The sequence below is a fragment of the Lactuca sativa genome, chromosome 1 (assembly GCF_002870075.4).
Source record: "Lactuca sativa cultivar Salinas chromosome 1, Lsat_Salinas_v11, whole genome shotgun sequence".
In the NCBI taxonomy this organism is placed as follows: Eukaryota; Viridiplantae; Streptophyta; class Magnoliopsida; order Asterales; family Asteraceae; genus Lactuca; species Lactuca sativa.
The window spans coordinates 133,945,288-133,961,233 of NC_056623.2; positions in this window are offsets into that span (position 1 = coordinate 133,945,288).

The window sequence follows — 15,946 nt, forward strand, 5'->3', positions numbered from 1 at the left end:
TTCCAGCTTCAGTAGAACAGCTTGCTAGAATAGGACTAAGGATCTAGGATGATGCCTTATGTGCCTGCTTTATGTGTTTCAGCTTGATGAGAATTGCATGCTAGTAATGAGTAGACAGTAGTAGGATAGCCTGTGTAGGTTATGCCTGAAAGTATGAGCTTAGCATTATATGCTGGTGCAGTTTCTTGTTATGAGAATTGTTTTGCCTGAGTATGTTTCCCTTATCCGAATGCTGCTTGCTTTGTGCTTTGTGGGACTCTGAGTGATGAGAGTTAGCCATTAGGCGAATACGTTTCATCACATGTGATCAGGGTTGAATAATCTCAGAGTGCTGGATTTGGCCCTACTGCGCAGCTCTCGTTTGAGTCCAACCGTTGTAGGGACGAGTCCTTTACTTGAAGGATTATCTGAGCCTCGTCACATGTGATGGTATTCAGGTGGTGACTAATTGGCATTACAAGGAGGCCTTCAGCAGCTGAGGACTGTTTGGGTAGAGTTAGAGGTTCCCTAGGGCAAGCCTAGGATGAGAGTAGCAGAGATCAGTAGAAGAGTAAAGGGGACTTGGTGGAGTTGAGGTAACTCTTGAGGAAAGTACGGATAGATGTGGAAGGTAGTAGGGGCCCATACTACTGAAAGCAGAGGATCCGTACTCGATTCAAGAGGGGCCGCGGCGAAACCAAGGAACTAATAGAGTATGTGAGAGATCCCTCAGCAGTAGTATGTAATTGATCAGGGATTGTTATATTTTTCAGCATGGTGACGTTGCGCGAGATATCAGTTGGCAGTTCAGGTGCAGGGGAGGGGTCTGGCTCGGGCTTTAGAGCCGGGCAGCTTGATGATCAGATGAGGGATTTCATTTCCGCATAGATTATGCGCAACATCATCGATCAGACTCCAGTGATTTTCGGTTCAGTTAGAGAGGCTATTGTGGAGCTCATGGACAGTCATCTTGAGGCCTTTAGGGCCGGATTAGTTTCAGGACAGATTGGGGCTCGTCTAGGTCCCGAATCCTATGGAGTTCAGGGATCCATCAGGGAGGGAGATCCCATTTCTAGTTTCTGCTATCAGGGGGCAGGGTGTGTGGGGCATTCTGTCTCCAAGAGAAACCATTGCATGATTGGATAGTTGAGGAAGTTTCGCGAGCCATTCGCGAGGGTCTGCCAGACATGGTCGTGAGGATCACTGATAGATTGATAGCGAGGCTTCAGGATCAGACATCTGTTGTTCAGTCAGCAGACGTTACCATTGGGGTAACACAGGAGCGAGAGTCGGGCAGGGAGTCGGAAGGGAAGAGAAAAATGGATGAGACTCAGGCTGCCACAGGTTCGAGTAAGAGGCCCAAGAGTTCAGATTTGAGGACGAGGAACTATCAGAGCCGCAGTCGATGCGGGAAGTGCGGGAGGACGCACATGGGTGTGTGTAGGCGTAGAAGTGGTGGCGATGCTGGGTGTTTCAAGTGCGGCCAGATTGGTCATTTTAGCAGAGACTGTGTTGTTACCATCGGCCAGGGACTTGATCCGTTGTGTTTCCATTGCAGTCTGAGGGGCCACAAGAAGGCCCACTGTCTGAGTTTGTATTCAGCAGGGCAGGCGCCAGCTCATGCCCTTGGAACTTCAAGTACCGTCAGTGTTTGTCACGGCCGGGCAAGGGTGCCTACGGCTCGGAGCCGAGTTTCTCCGGTAGATTTCAGCAGGGATTCGAGCAGCACTGAGTAATGGAGGTATGTAACTTTGTGTTTGTCAGCTTATGTTATGATTATATTGTTATGGTTTTTGCATCAATTGTGGTATAAGTGTTGTGTTATGGAGTGGCTTGCTTGTGATTACGTCATATGCCATTTTCATACCTCGGATAATTGGTTGGTAGTTAGGGGATGTGCTCATATGGAGAAGTTTCGGAGGATGCAGTAACTGTAGCATGGTAGGGAGAGATCTGGATCGTTTCGCTAGTTCGGAGTGGATAGTGGGTTGGATGGAATGGTCAAATTCCTACCTGGCGGGCTTGGGTTCCCCAGTAGAAGTTTTGGAATGGTAGTAAAGGATCGGGATCTCTTTTGAGTGTGAAGCCGCAAGGGTTAAGCAGGATCGAAGTGGGGGAGAACCCTCCGGGTATATTTGGATAAGAGTCTCGTAGACTCAGAATGAGTGCGCGGCCTCTAAGAAGAAATGGTAGTAGCTCAGTGATGGATGGATTGAGAAGTTCAGAACTAGGAGTTCGAGAACTTTTCCCAGTAGTTAGTTCATGTAATCGAAATGGTTAGAAGCTGGTTGGGAATCCAAGATTGAGGGCCACCTGTCGGACGCATGAGAGTCGGAATGAAGACCCTGAGAACGGGTAGCAGGAGATGTTTTAGCATTGGTAGCCAGTGTCTGAGGCAGCATGCAGATTGCGTAGATTCAGGAGTTGGGAGGTTGGAAACTTCCCAACAATAGCTTCTTGTATTCAGATTAGTAGACGGTTGGTTTGGGAACCAAGCCGGAGAATTCCTCGACGAAGCACTAAGTATATCAAGGATATAAGATGTCGAGGATGATGCAGAATTCAAAGACTGAGGGCTGGTGTGAGAAATCGGGATGAAGAATCACTAGCGGGACTAGGGATAGTCAGGATGTCCTCGGGATGGTAGTAGTAGAGTGTTGTAAGTCTGCGGGGGTAGCCGTAGCATTCACTAGTAGTCAGATAGTAGTAGAGTGTTGTAAGTCTGCGGGGGTAGCCGTAGCATTCACTAGTAGTCAGATAGTAGTAGAGTGTTGTAAGCCTGCGGGGGTAGCCGTAGCGTTCATTAGCAGCCAGATAGTATTTGAGACTTGTGAATCCACGGGTGTAGCCGTGGCTTTTATCAGATTGGTAGCAGCATGAGCGCGTGGCTGAACGCGGGAATGTAGTATTTCCCACCCGTTCGGGTGCAGCGGTGGGAATATGGGAATCCACAGATTAGATTCGGATTTCCCAAATGGTTCAGTTATGGCTAAGTCAGCGAATCTTGGCTATAGATCGTCACATCAGTTATGAGATCAGAGTAGCAGTGGACCGTTGAGGTTCGGGTATGTTAAGGGCTACCGTCAGTCTGGGAGCCATCATGTTATTAGTCATAGAATGGATGATGTCAGGATGTGAAGTATGGACCCGATCGGTTGGATCGGAAGGTTGTTAGAGCCACAGTGACAGGATAACTAGTGGAAACTAGTCCTTGAGGAAGATTCCATTCAGAAGTCGTGGAAGCGACTAAAGGAGGAGTCCCTTGACTCCACAGTTGGACTTGAGTTTAGTGTTTCAGGCAGCTCAGTGTTTCGGCCAACTCAGTGTCTCAGGCAGCTCAGTGATTCAGCCAGATCAGCGTTTCAGGCAGTTTAATGTTCCAGGCAGGTTCGTTATTGCAGACAATTCAGTGTTTGAAAGGTTTCGGAGTTTTGGGTCAGTATTGTATTTGAGTTGGAATACTAGTGTTGACGGTATAGTTGGTTGATGTGGAAATGACAAGTCTCTCTCAGCAGGATCAGTTGAGCCTTCGGCCGAGTATAAGTGACATGTAAAGATAGCTAGGCAAGTAGCTTTTCTTCGGGATGAAAGACTCGAGTTAGTAGGAGTTGAATAATCAGATGGGATATAAGCAAGCTATTCCCAGAAGCATCGTTTCAGTATGAGCGGAAGAATGGATAGAACAGTTATAGATAAGATAGTCGAAGTATTTTCAGGAGTCGCTGGAAGCGACTAGGAGATAGCGAAGGGGTGTAGTAACCGGTAGGGTTCGGTAACCCAAATATGGAGACGTCAGTAAGGACCGGGGGTGCTCGGCACCAAGTTATGTCAGATAGGGGCGTCGGTGGTTGTTGGCGGTATTGACCCGTACTGGAATTGGCGGGGGTGATGGAGTTGGTGAAGTATAGGACCTTCACAGTTACAGAGAAATAGTTGGTTATAGAACCTTGCCTTGGGAAGGCAAGGGATTTGCACAAGGACAGGAAGGAGTGAACCCCTATAGGTTCAGTTCAGTACTCGGTGAGTACCAGAAGGATTGCTAGTTGAGTAAGTTGGGTCTCCAGGATGTTCAGGGTCAGGGTTGACCCGAGGTGTTATCTGCAGGGATTAAGGTTAGTCGGAAGGATCGAGCAAAAGCTAGCAAGGGTAGGCAGTTGGTGTTGGAATAGTTGGTTGGGTTTAGAGGCAGCTCGCAGGCAGTGGGCCATAACAGACTTCGAGGACGAAGTTTAGTTTAAGTGGGGGAGAGTTGTAACACCCAAAGTTTCGAAGACCAAGAAAGGAAAGAAAACCCTAAGTTTAGGGGTCGACTCGGCGAGTCTAAGGGGGACTCGGCGAGTCCGAGCGGGATCCGGGTCGGGGAGTAAGTGACCGACTCGGCGAGTCGACCAGGGGGACTCGGCGAGTCTGGTCTGTGCGTGGAAAACCCTAAATTCGGGACTTGGGGCCTATATAAATTTCTTAATCTTCTTCCCAGGGTTCCTTACTGCCTCTTTAGCCCTGGATATCAAACCCTAGCCGTCATATCTCCTAGTTGAGCCTTGGAAGGTGCTTTAAAGCTTGGAAAAGGAAGAAGGAACTTGGAGGAGCAAGAAGGAGCTATAGATCTGGGATTATGAGTTCATTTTAAGCACTTGGAGGTAATAAACTAGTTCCTGGACCCTTTTTGCACCTAGATCTATGTGTGGTTGTTGGGGCTCTTTTGCCATAATGTTATTATTTTGGGTTAGAAGCCGGATCTGGAGTTGCTACTTCAGATTCAAGTGTTTTAGGGCCTGGAGAAGCATAAAGTATCAGTCATTGTGTTGATTTTGAAGTCCCTTGGCCTTACACACTAGTTAATGGCGTATCTTTCCTAGATCTCCTTCTCTACACGTAAAGTTTGCAACTTTACGTAAGGAATAGACCTTAAAAGAGTGGATCTACAATTTGGAGTCCATGCATGACTCAAAGGTCCTCTGCATGTATGTAGAACCGACTGGACTCGGCGAGTCCTTCGAGTGGACTCGGCGAGTAGCTTGAAGATGAGGAGGAACTCGACGAGTAGGATGAACAACTCGTCGAGTCGGATGAAGTTAGGCATGGACTCGGCGAGTTGGATGAGCAACTCGGCGAGTTGGTTGAAGATTGTCTAGGACTCGGCGAGTCATGGACTGACTCGGCGAGTCGGGTCGCGAATAAGAAAGACCCTGAGCTTATGAACTCGACGAGTCTTTAGGAAGACTCGGCGAGTAGGGTTGACCTGGAAGGTTGACTTTGACCAGAGTTGACTTAGTTGACTGTCAGACTAAGTGTTATATGTATATTGATAGCTCGGAGAGCTGGAGGAGCAGCGGATCAGGGGATTGTCGAGTAGCAGCCAGAGATTTATCAGTAGGGTTCAGTAGTCTCAGGTGAGTTTCCTTCCAGTAGGGACGGGTCTAAGGCCACAATGCCGGCCCGTCCAGTTAGCAGTAGTTTCCGATGCAGTAGTTAGCATGTTTGATGCCTTCGTGGCTCAGACAGGATTTATGTGCTATGTTTTATGTGTTATGTGTTATGTGTTCCGGGCTACGGCCCGATGTAGTATGCAGTATATGTGTTCATGCTAGTTGATATGTTATGCTATGCTATGTTCAGCCAGTTAGCCCGGACTTCGGTCCGATGCAGGGGACAAGGTCCCAATCAGTCTCCGGACTTCGGTCCGATGCAGGGGGCAAGGCCCCAGTTAGCCCGGACTTCGGTCCGATGCAGGGGACAAGGTCCCAGTCAGTCTCCGGACTTCGGTCCGATGTAGGGGGCAAGGCCCCAGTTAGCCCGGACTTCGGTCCGATGCAGGGAACAAGGTCCCAGTCAGTCTCCGGACTTCGGTCCGATGCAGGGGGCAAGGCCCCAGTTAGCCCAGACTTCGGTCTGATGCAGGGGACAAGGTCCCAGACAGTCTCCAGACTTCGGTCCGATGCAGGGGGCAAGGCCCTAGTTAGTCCGGACTTCGGTCCGATGCAGGGGACAAGGTCCCAGTCAGTTTCCGGACTTCGGTCCGATGTAGGGGGCAAGGCCCCAGTTAGTCCGGACATTGGTCCGATGCAGTGGGCAAGGCCCAGTATGTGCTTTATATGTTTTTGCATGGTATGTGTTAGATTGGGGGAGCTCACTAAGCTTCGTGCTTACGGTTTTCAGTTTTGGTTTCAGGTACCCAGTTTTCAAAAGAGGAGCTCGGGGAGATTGCAGTGCACACACCGTAGTCAGTTAGCCTGGGAATGTTCGACTCTGATAATGATATTATGCTTTGAATTAATACTCGAGAATTTATGTTATGACTTATGATACAGTTTTTATAAATATGATTCTAGTAATGCTTTTAAAGAAATTTTTGGTCGTGATTTTTGGGTCGTTACACCATGGTAGTAAACCTTGTTGGTTTGACTGCTATCAAATTTTTTTTACCTGAACAGCACACATATAGGGGTGACAAAATAGGATTTTTGGCTAATAACGTTGATCGATCTAGCCCCCCACCAATATTAACCGGTGATCAGATTTGGGAGCAAGTACGACACTTTCCAACAGTTTATGAAGGCAAACCTTTTAAGAGAAGAATGCAAAATTGCCTGGTTTCGGGATTACTCATAATTGGGTTAAGAGGAGCATTTTTTGGGAGCTACCATATTGGTAGAAGTTGTTAATACAACACAACCTTGATCCCATGCACATTGAGACAAATGTGTTTGAAAATATTTTCAACACCGTGATGGACACTCCAAAAAACAAAGACAACATGAATGCAAGAAAAGATATAGTAATGTATTGCAATCGAGTGCAATGGCATACATGGAAGAAGCGAAATAAGGATATGAAAAAGAGAGCAACGTTTTCTTTGAGCAAAGAACAATTAAGTAGCTAAAATATGCCAATGGTTGATTAAACTTAAATTCCCGGACGGATACGCCTCAAACTTGGGGGGTGCGTTAATGTAGATGATAATAGCTTTTACAAATTCAAGAGTCACGAGTTCCACGTATTTCTTCAAAAATTGTTGCCTATTTCTCTAAGAGGTATGGTACCAAATTCAAGATGGGATGCAATTACAGAGTTGTGTACATTCTTTCGTGTAATATGTTCAAAGGTGTTACGCGTAGATGGCTTACACTGCTTGCAAACTACTATTGTTGAAACCATTTGCTTGTTGGAAAAAATATTTCCACTTGGATTCTTTGACTCAATGGAGCATCTTGTTATGCCAAGAGCATTATAAGAGGATAGTGGGAAGGAGGGTGAAGGTATCTTGTCTCAAATTCTGGTCTTAGAACCTTTGGCAGAGATTAGGCTCTCCAATCTCTAGCAAATCATTAGGTTTATCTTTGTTATTCTTGTGTTGTTTTGAGTGTTTTAATTCAACACAGAGAAGCTTTTGTCCTGGTTCTTGTTTGTTGAAGTTTATTGAGATATCAGTTCATAGCATCATTTTGTTATTTTCATTAATTATTTCATTTTGTTATTTTCATTAATTATTTGGCTAAATGCAAGAAATAACAATATATAATATTTCCTTTTTTATTATAGCATTTTAGTTTTGTTTCTTCTTCTTACAACATTGTACTTCCATTTTATATATTGAAAAGGGTATTGTCCTTAAAAAATCTACCCGTTATAACAACTGATAACTCTAGCTTTTTTATTAGTCATCCCCTTATTTATTTGTGGACATGGTACGATTAGGATGACATCACTGAGCATTATAAGAAATTGACATTGGAGCTTTTCAAAAGCAAGTAGAATAAAATGTCACTATGAAAAAACAATCTAAATGGATTCATAATGCTTTTGACACAATGATCAAACTCCAGATCAAGAAAGGTTCATGTTATATATGAAAAAAAAAAAAAAAAAAAAGGATAAAGCAACTACATGAGTGATGAGACGGCCCACATAATGTCGGGAATATTTTTACTCCAATTGTGGCCATTATATAAAAAAGTAATCAACGATGTGTAATTTATAAAGAAACAAACCACTTAAAGATACATTAGAAATCAGCTAACCATCTTCTTAACAAACCATTATTATAATCACAAAAAAGATGAAATATGAACAACGAAGTCAGTCAATACCATAATTTTCTCAGGCCAACCCCACTTCTTAAAATTCGGACAATTTTAACTGGCCTAGGAATAACATTCATTTTTTAAAAAATGAAATGAAATGAGAATGAAATTTAAAAAGTAAAATGGAAAGAAACCGAAAGGAAGATGTGTGGTTTTTTTAAATGGTATAAAGGGATTTAGATTGTATTCTCTAAAAAGTAAAATTGAGCTTAAGTTTTCAAATTTTGCATCAAGTTTTGATTTTTTGATTTTTCATAAGAGAATAAAACCGTTTTAGATCATCCATTGTATTTTCTAACAATCGTATTCTCTAAAAAAAATTGTAAAATATAAAGGGGTTATATGGTAGTGGGTGGTGGTGGCGCTAATAGGCAGAGGCGGACCAAATTTTTTTTAAAGGTAGCACCAAAAAAATTCCTAATAAAATATAATTAGATAATTAGATTAAAAAAACATTGAAAATTATGATTTCATTAGATATAAGAAACTAATGTATATATTACATTTTAAATTTAACCACTTTGTTTACTCGTTTTTAAAACAATTCATCGTTTTTTTAATCTTAACAAACATAAGTGTCGTTCATAAAATCATCACCCACTTTCATCACTACTACCAAGTACCAACATCCAATTTTCTTATCAAAAAAATTCCAAAAAACAACCCTACTAACATAATTAAAGAATTAAAATTCACAATTGAATATTTAAACCTAATTTCACCAATAATACAAATAAATAACAAAGGAAGAACTAATTGATTAATTTTAGGTAATACTTGTTTATTTTGCTAGTGTGAAAAAAAGCCTAACTTTTGAGAGGAGTGAGCAAGTAGGAGAAGACGCTAAACTTTTGTTATTTGTGGTGTCGGACTTTCAGTGAAGGAGGGGCAGGAGAACCCATTTTTTTCCCTTTTGCTATTGAAGTATGTCGTATGCGTTTTGAGTAGCTGATTTAAGCAATGGTCTAATTGGCTAATTGATTCACATAATGGGCTGTTTATTTGGATTTTTAATTTAGCCAATAGTGGACATTTACTTGGAGTTACACCTGGTGCACATTAGATCAAAGATATAAAATCCAATTTTTTTTGAAACTTCTAAGTGCTATCCCTACCAACTAACTATATCTGTCTATTCCTACCAACTAACAATATCTGCCACAAGAAGTATGTGGTGGTGGATTGTAGGTGGGATGGGGTTGGGGGTTCACAGAGAAAAAAAGGAGACATGACAAAAGAATGTTAAAAAAGCCTTTTTATAATTGAACTTAAATGAAAAGTTTAAGAGTTTTGGTAAAAAGTCTACCGATGCAAGAAATGAGACCATAAGGATTGGTGATGTATTGTTTTTTAAATTTGTTCTCAAAGTGAATTTCACTAAACCGCCAGGATCATATTTGTAATTTAGTCTTCAGTTCTAGAAAAAGAATAAAAAAAGAAATTCAAAATTAGCAAAACCGTGTTCTTTTTGGGAAAGAACCCTGAAAACCTCGGATACCAACGCAAAAAAAAAAAAAAAAAAAAAAAAAAAAAAAAAAAAAACCGAACATTTTCATTGTTTGTTTATACTCTCTCACCGTCTCTGTTCGTTCATCGTCGACTCACCGTTTGCCTGCTTGCTCATCTTTCTTGGCCTTTGTCTTAGTTCATTTTTCATCTGTTATCACCGCTTCAGGTTTATATAAAATCTGCTCATTCTTACAAGTTACTTTTGCTTGTCTAAAAATTCCACATAGCAATCACAGATCACATCATAATCATTTGAAATTTCATAAACATGTGATTAAAACTTTGTTTATTTCAGCTACTTTTGTTTAGTTTACATATCAGTTACAGTCCAGCACGTTCTTGCTTGAAGTCCAGAATGATAAACAAAACTTTGCGCAGACGGGAAGATTCTCCAATTCTCGAATTTTTTTTCCCTTAATCACTTTATATTTTGAGTTCATAACCACCATTTTTTACATTTGATTCTTTATTGAATGATTTTATCTGCTCCTTAATTGTAAGCTAAACACTCAAAATCAACAAGCTTCAATATTCGATTGTCATAATTCTACATTGCCTGCTGATGTTCCCCTTGTTCAAAACTTGTAGATTTGTCAAAGCCAGATTGTAAGACATCCGGGTGTTATTCTGCTTGAATCAAAATTAGGATTTTGCTAGTGCATAATCTAGGTCCTGAACCAAATAAGTAATGCCCTTAATTTCTGTTTGAAAATAAGCTGGATTTGGTTTATGTTTCGAGGCACAAAACAGATAAGAGATTTCTTGCATAATGAATGGGGCCTTAAAGCATTAGTAGACAAAAAGATTCAAAGCACTAGAATCCCCACTCAATAGTTTTGTTAGGGAGTTCATAATCTTCATTTAAAGTTACTTCTTAATAAGTAATAACTCACATGGAAATATAATTTTATTTTACATCAATACTTTGCTATTAGCAGATGAGATTTAAGTTGCATATTGTAATCAATAATTTGCTATTATGCAGAGGCATTTGTATGGGGTCCTAAAATTAAAGAACAAGTGAAGAAAGCAGGTGAAAAAAACTTTCATAACTAATAACATAATTTATTATTGTAACACCCGAAGTCTGGAAGGCCAAGAAAGGAAAGAAAACCCTAATTTTAAAGGGTGACTCGGCGAGTCCAAGGATGAACTCGGCGAGTCCGAGCGGGATCCGAGTCGAGGAGTAAGTGACCGAATCGGCAAGTCGGCCAAGGGGACTCGACGAGTCTGGTCTGCGCGAGGAAAACCCTAAAATCGGGACTTGGAGCCTATTTAAACGTCTCATTCTCTCCCCTAGGGTGCCTTTACTGCCTCTTTCACCCATAACACCAAACCCTAGTCGCCTTATTCATTGATTGAGCCAATTGGTGCCTTGAAGAGTGCATTAAGCTTGGAGAAGGAAGAAGGATCTTGGAGGTACAAGAAGGGGCTATAGATCCGGGATTGGGAAGATATTTCTGAGAATTTGGAGGTAATAAAATAGTTCTTGGACTCCTTTGCACCTAGATCTATGTGTGTGTTTTGGGCATTCTTGGCATGATAGTAACCACTCGAGCTAGGGGTTCAGATCTGAGGTTGCTACCTCAGATCCATGCTTATTTTGGTCTAGAATCCCGTAAAGTATCAGCTCTTGGTATATTGGTGAAGCATGGTTGTCATAAACCCTAGTTTATGGTGTATTTTGCCTAGATCTCCTTCTCTACACGTAAAGTTTGCAACTTTACGTGAGGAATAGGCTTGGGAAGGGTAGATCTATAGTTTGGAGTCCATGCATGACTCAAAAGTCCTCTGCATGTAAGGAGATCTGAATGGACTCGGCGAGTCCTTTGAGTGGACTCAGCGAGTAGCATGAAGGTGAGGAGCAACTCGACGAGTGGGATGAACGGCTCGTCGAGTCAGATGAAGATTGCCTTGTACTCGGCGAGTCTGTTCTTGGACTCAGCGAGTCAGGTTGCGAAACCCCAAACCCTTTGAGTTGAGACTCGAATCAGTGAGTCGGGTGGAGACTCGGTGAGTTGGACAGGTCAGGACTCAGAAATCGGTAGACTCGGCGAGTCATGGACTGACTCGGCGAGTCGAGACGCGAATGGAAGGAATCTGAACATTTGAACTCGGCGAGTCAGTAGGGTGACTCGGCGAGTAGGGTTGACCTGGAAGGTTGACTTTGACCAGGACTTTGACTTTGACCAGAGTTGACTTGGTTGTCTTTCGGGGATCAGTTAGACTCAGTGTTGCTTTGATATTGGTAGTTCGGGGAGCAAGGGGAGCAGGAGTTCAGTGAGTTGTCGGGCAGCAGCTAGTGAGATCATCAGCAAGTTCAGCCAGTGCAGGTGAGTTTCCCTTTGTGTGAATGGGTCTAAGGGCACAATGCTGGTACATGTAGTTATGAGTTGAAGACCCAGGGGTTAGCCCTAGGCACAATATGCTAATATGATTTTCAGGACGAGGTCCCTTAATAGCGGGCGGGTGCCCAAGGATTTGTTTATATGATAGTCTATACTTGTTGTCTGTGTGATACATGTATGTGCCTGGTAGGGAGGTGAGTGTAGGCGAGGTCCTGTATCTCACCAATAGCAGAGTGTGGATGGTGTTCCACATCTCATTAGTAGCAGAACAGGGGCGAGGCCCAAGCTAGAAAGGGAGTGAGAGTGGGCTGGGCCCGTATCTCACTACCAGTAGGAGCGTGGACGGGGTTCCATGACTCATCAGTAGCAAGACAAGGGCGAGGCCCGAGATAGGCGAGGCCTTAGGATAGGATCATTCGTATGAGTTTAACTTATGTGTTGTGATATGTTATGATATTATTAGTTGGCGGGTGGCACCCTGTGATAGGCGAGGCCTAAGTAAAACAGATATGTATCCGAGCGGGGCTCGAAGCCAGGCGGGGCCTGGAGCGGTGGGGCAGTTATAGCGGGGGAGGCCCGAGGCAGGGGGCGAGGCCCAAGATAGCGGGCGTGGCCCAGTATGTGCAGTATGTGATTATGCATTGTATGTGGTAGGGTGGGGAACTCACTAAGCTTCTTGCTTATGGTTTCCAGTTTTGGTTTCAGGTACTTCCGGTAGCGGAGGGAAGAGCTCGGGGTGATCGCATGGCACACACCATTGATTAGGCAGCCTGGGAATGTTTACTCTGATAATGAACATGTGTTTTAAAAATTTATACTTTGATTATGTTTTGGAATGATGACTTTTCTTAAAGTAATGTTTTATTAAAAGAAATTTTTGGTCTTGAATTTTGGGTCGTTACAAGTTGGTATCAGAGCCTTGGTTTGAGGGATTCGGACATGCTCTCGGGAGTGTCTGAACTCTAACTGAGGAATTGGTATAAAATTTTTCAAAATGAAAAGACAGTTTTGTAAAAAGAGAGTTTTGAGAAAGAACATAGTTTTAGAAAAGCAAAAAGAATTCAGAAAGAAAAGAACTTTGAAAAGAGAAAAGAGGTGTGGTGCATGCAATCAACCGAGCTCAAGTAAGTACCCCAAAATACCCATACAAGTCTATGTTTTGATTATCAGTTTGTTGGGCTTTGAAGATTGCGTCTTTTGGGCTCGTTTGTTTAGGCTATTTTGTAATCCGGTTTGGGCCTGTCCAACCGTGAAGCCTTTTATGCTTTGTATATAAGATTACGCATGCATGCATATTAGGTTAAGGTTTCAGAGATCTGAGAACAGTGATTCATCTAGACGATAACAGGTTTCTTTGAAATCGTTCTTGTAACCTTCCAATCCTCTACAGTTGATGTTCTTAATCGAGCTCTTCTGAGGATTTTGTTTAATCATTCGACACGTTTGATTCTATCTTGTCTTGTTCTTATAGTTGTGTTCATATCGTCTTATTTACTTACTTGTTCAAGATCTAATCGATCTTTATAGATTAACAGTTTGTTTGAAATCAACAATTGGTATCAGAGCAGGAGGCTGTGTAATTGATACACATCTTTTCTGTGAAAAAGATTTCCATTAGGGTTTTTCCGCAATCATCAATATTTATTGAGCCGTCATCTCTTTATTGACGTATCTTGATATTTATTATTTTGCCCTAATCTGCTTTATTACAAGTCTGATCTTTGAACAGGTTTTTACGATCATAATGGACGCGACACAATCAAATCTTATTAATATTTCCAACAGCATTGGTTCGACGACAAAGATTCCGATCTTATACACCCATGACTATGAAGTATGGGCACATCACTTTGAAGACTATGTTATCGGATCGGAGGAGAATGGGTATCTTATTTGGGAAGCCATCACCAATGGACCGTTTTCTCATTCTGCAACGCCCAAAATCATCAAGACTCAAAAAGAATACAACGATCTGCTAAAGGATGTGAGAGATATTGCACAAGATGAAAAGGATAAGTTCCAATGCAATATCAAGGCATTAAGATTGATCAGGTTCGCCCTTCAGTCCGATACATTCAGATTGGTTAGCTCATGCACGACGGCAAAGGATGTTTGGGATAGACTTCGCGAACTGTATTCAACAGACGAAGATCTCGAACATTCTATTCAAACTTTGCTTCTATCTGAATTTGGAGAATTCAGGCAAGGGGTTGAAGAAACTGTGACCCAGACGTTCGATCGCTTCAATCATCTTCTCAGCAAGATGATCAAACATGATATTGAAAGGAAGCTCATCGAACAGAAGGTTACATTCCTGAATGGTCTGAGGTCTGAATGGAGAGCAGTAGTTTCCACAGTTAAAGCCCATGAGCAGTTTAAATCATACTCTTTGGCGAAACTGGTGGGAATTCTCAAGTCCCAAGAGAAGATTGTGGTGCAAGAAAAGAACATTGTTTCCAATCTCGGTTCGTTGGCCCTCCTGTCAAAAAGTAAAGCTGTGATGGAGGATGAGGACCTCAACTTGGAAGAATATGATCTCACATCAGAGGATTATGCCATGATGGTGTCCAATCCCAAAAAGTTCATAAAGAAGAGATTCCCCAGCAACAAAAACCGAAACTGGCAGGGGAGTTATAGTTCCGAAAAGGTGGTTAATGAACCGAAAGCTGAGGAGCACAAGAAGGAACCGAAAGTAGATGGCGACTCTGGAGTAAGCTGTTACTATTGTGGTGGGAAAAATCATTATGCTAAGGACTGTATCCTTAAGAAAATGGCTGAAAAAGATGATGGGAATAACGAAGAAGACGTGTTGCAGAGAAGACTAGACGAGTTGAGAAAGAAGAAGTCTACTGCTAACCCGCCTATTAATGCTCTTATTGTGCAGGGTTCTGTTCAAGGTGACGAGTTCGGTAGCACGGAAGTTTGGTCTACCGACTCAGAAGACGAGGAAGTGAGGCAACCTTCTCATGCAAAGGCCTATATGACTAAGGAGGGAAGCAGTGGTGGAAGATGCTTCATGGTTACTGACGTATCTCAAATGAGGGGATACAACACCGATGGAGGCTGTGATGGACAGAAGGAAAAGGAGGACATGTGCTTTACAGCCAAACCGCTCAGCCAGCAGTTCAATGAGCTCGATGAACTGATAAAGAAGGTACAATCTGTTTTTATTTCATGCAAAGTACCATCATCCTCTTATGAGAAAGAACTAAAAAACGTCAATACAAGAATTTCTCATCTAGATAGTAGCTTAACTCAAACTCGGGTCACAAATTCTAACCTAACTGATCAATTGAGCAGGGCGGCGTCGAAGAGTGAGGAGCGGAGAATGTGGATAGAGTTAAAGGAGTCGGAATTAGTCAAAGTTAAAGATGAAAACATTTATTTGCAAAGAGACAATTTAAAATTGTTAAAACAACGAAATGTTTTTTGTTTAATTGTGAAACGTCTGTATTCTAATATTACTCAGCTTCACTTGAATTGTGAAATAGGCCAAAAGATTCACCGCATGATTTTGCCCTTCCTAGAGTTTAAGGAAGATGAAATCGATGCCGAAGCCTATAATTGTGAGAGTGTAATATCGTCTGATGATGTCAATCCGACTTACATGTATGGACTGGAAAAAATTGAGTCCTTCATTAAATCCAAAGACCACAAAGACATGCTTAAAAATCTTTTGCATGAAAATGACAAACTTAAACTGAGAACCGAAACCATACAAAAATTTGACTCTTTAAACGCCAACGTAAGCTCAGAAAACAAAATTGATGTTAAAAATGCATCTGAGCTTAATGAGGACGATAACATGAGCGAAATTTCTGTAGAGGACACGGTTGACTGCTCAGAATTTGTTAAAACCGAACCTGAAAATCACAAGAATTTAATTTCTGAAAACTCAGTGGAGTTCGCTCGGTTGTCCCATCAAAAGTTCCCAAAATTAGTTGAGAAAGCTGTTGTGTATCAAAAGGTCAGGACCACGCCGAATCAAGTTTACAAGGTGACAGGAGTAACCGAACATCAAACAGC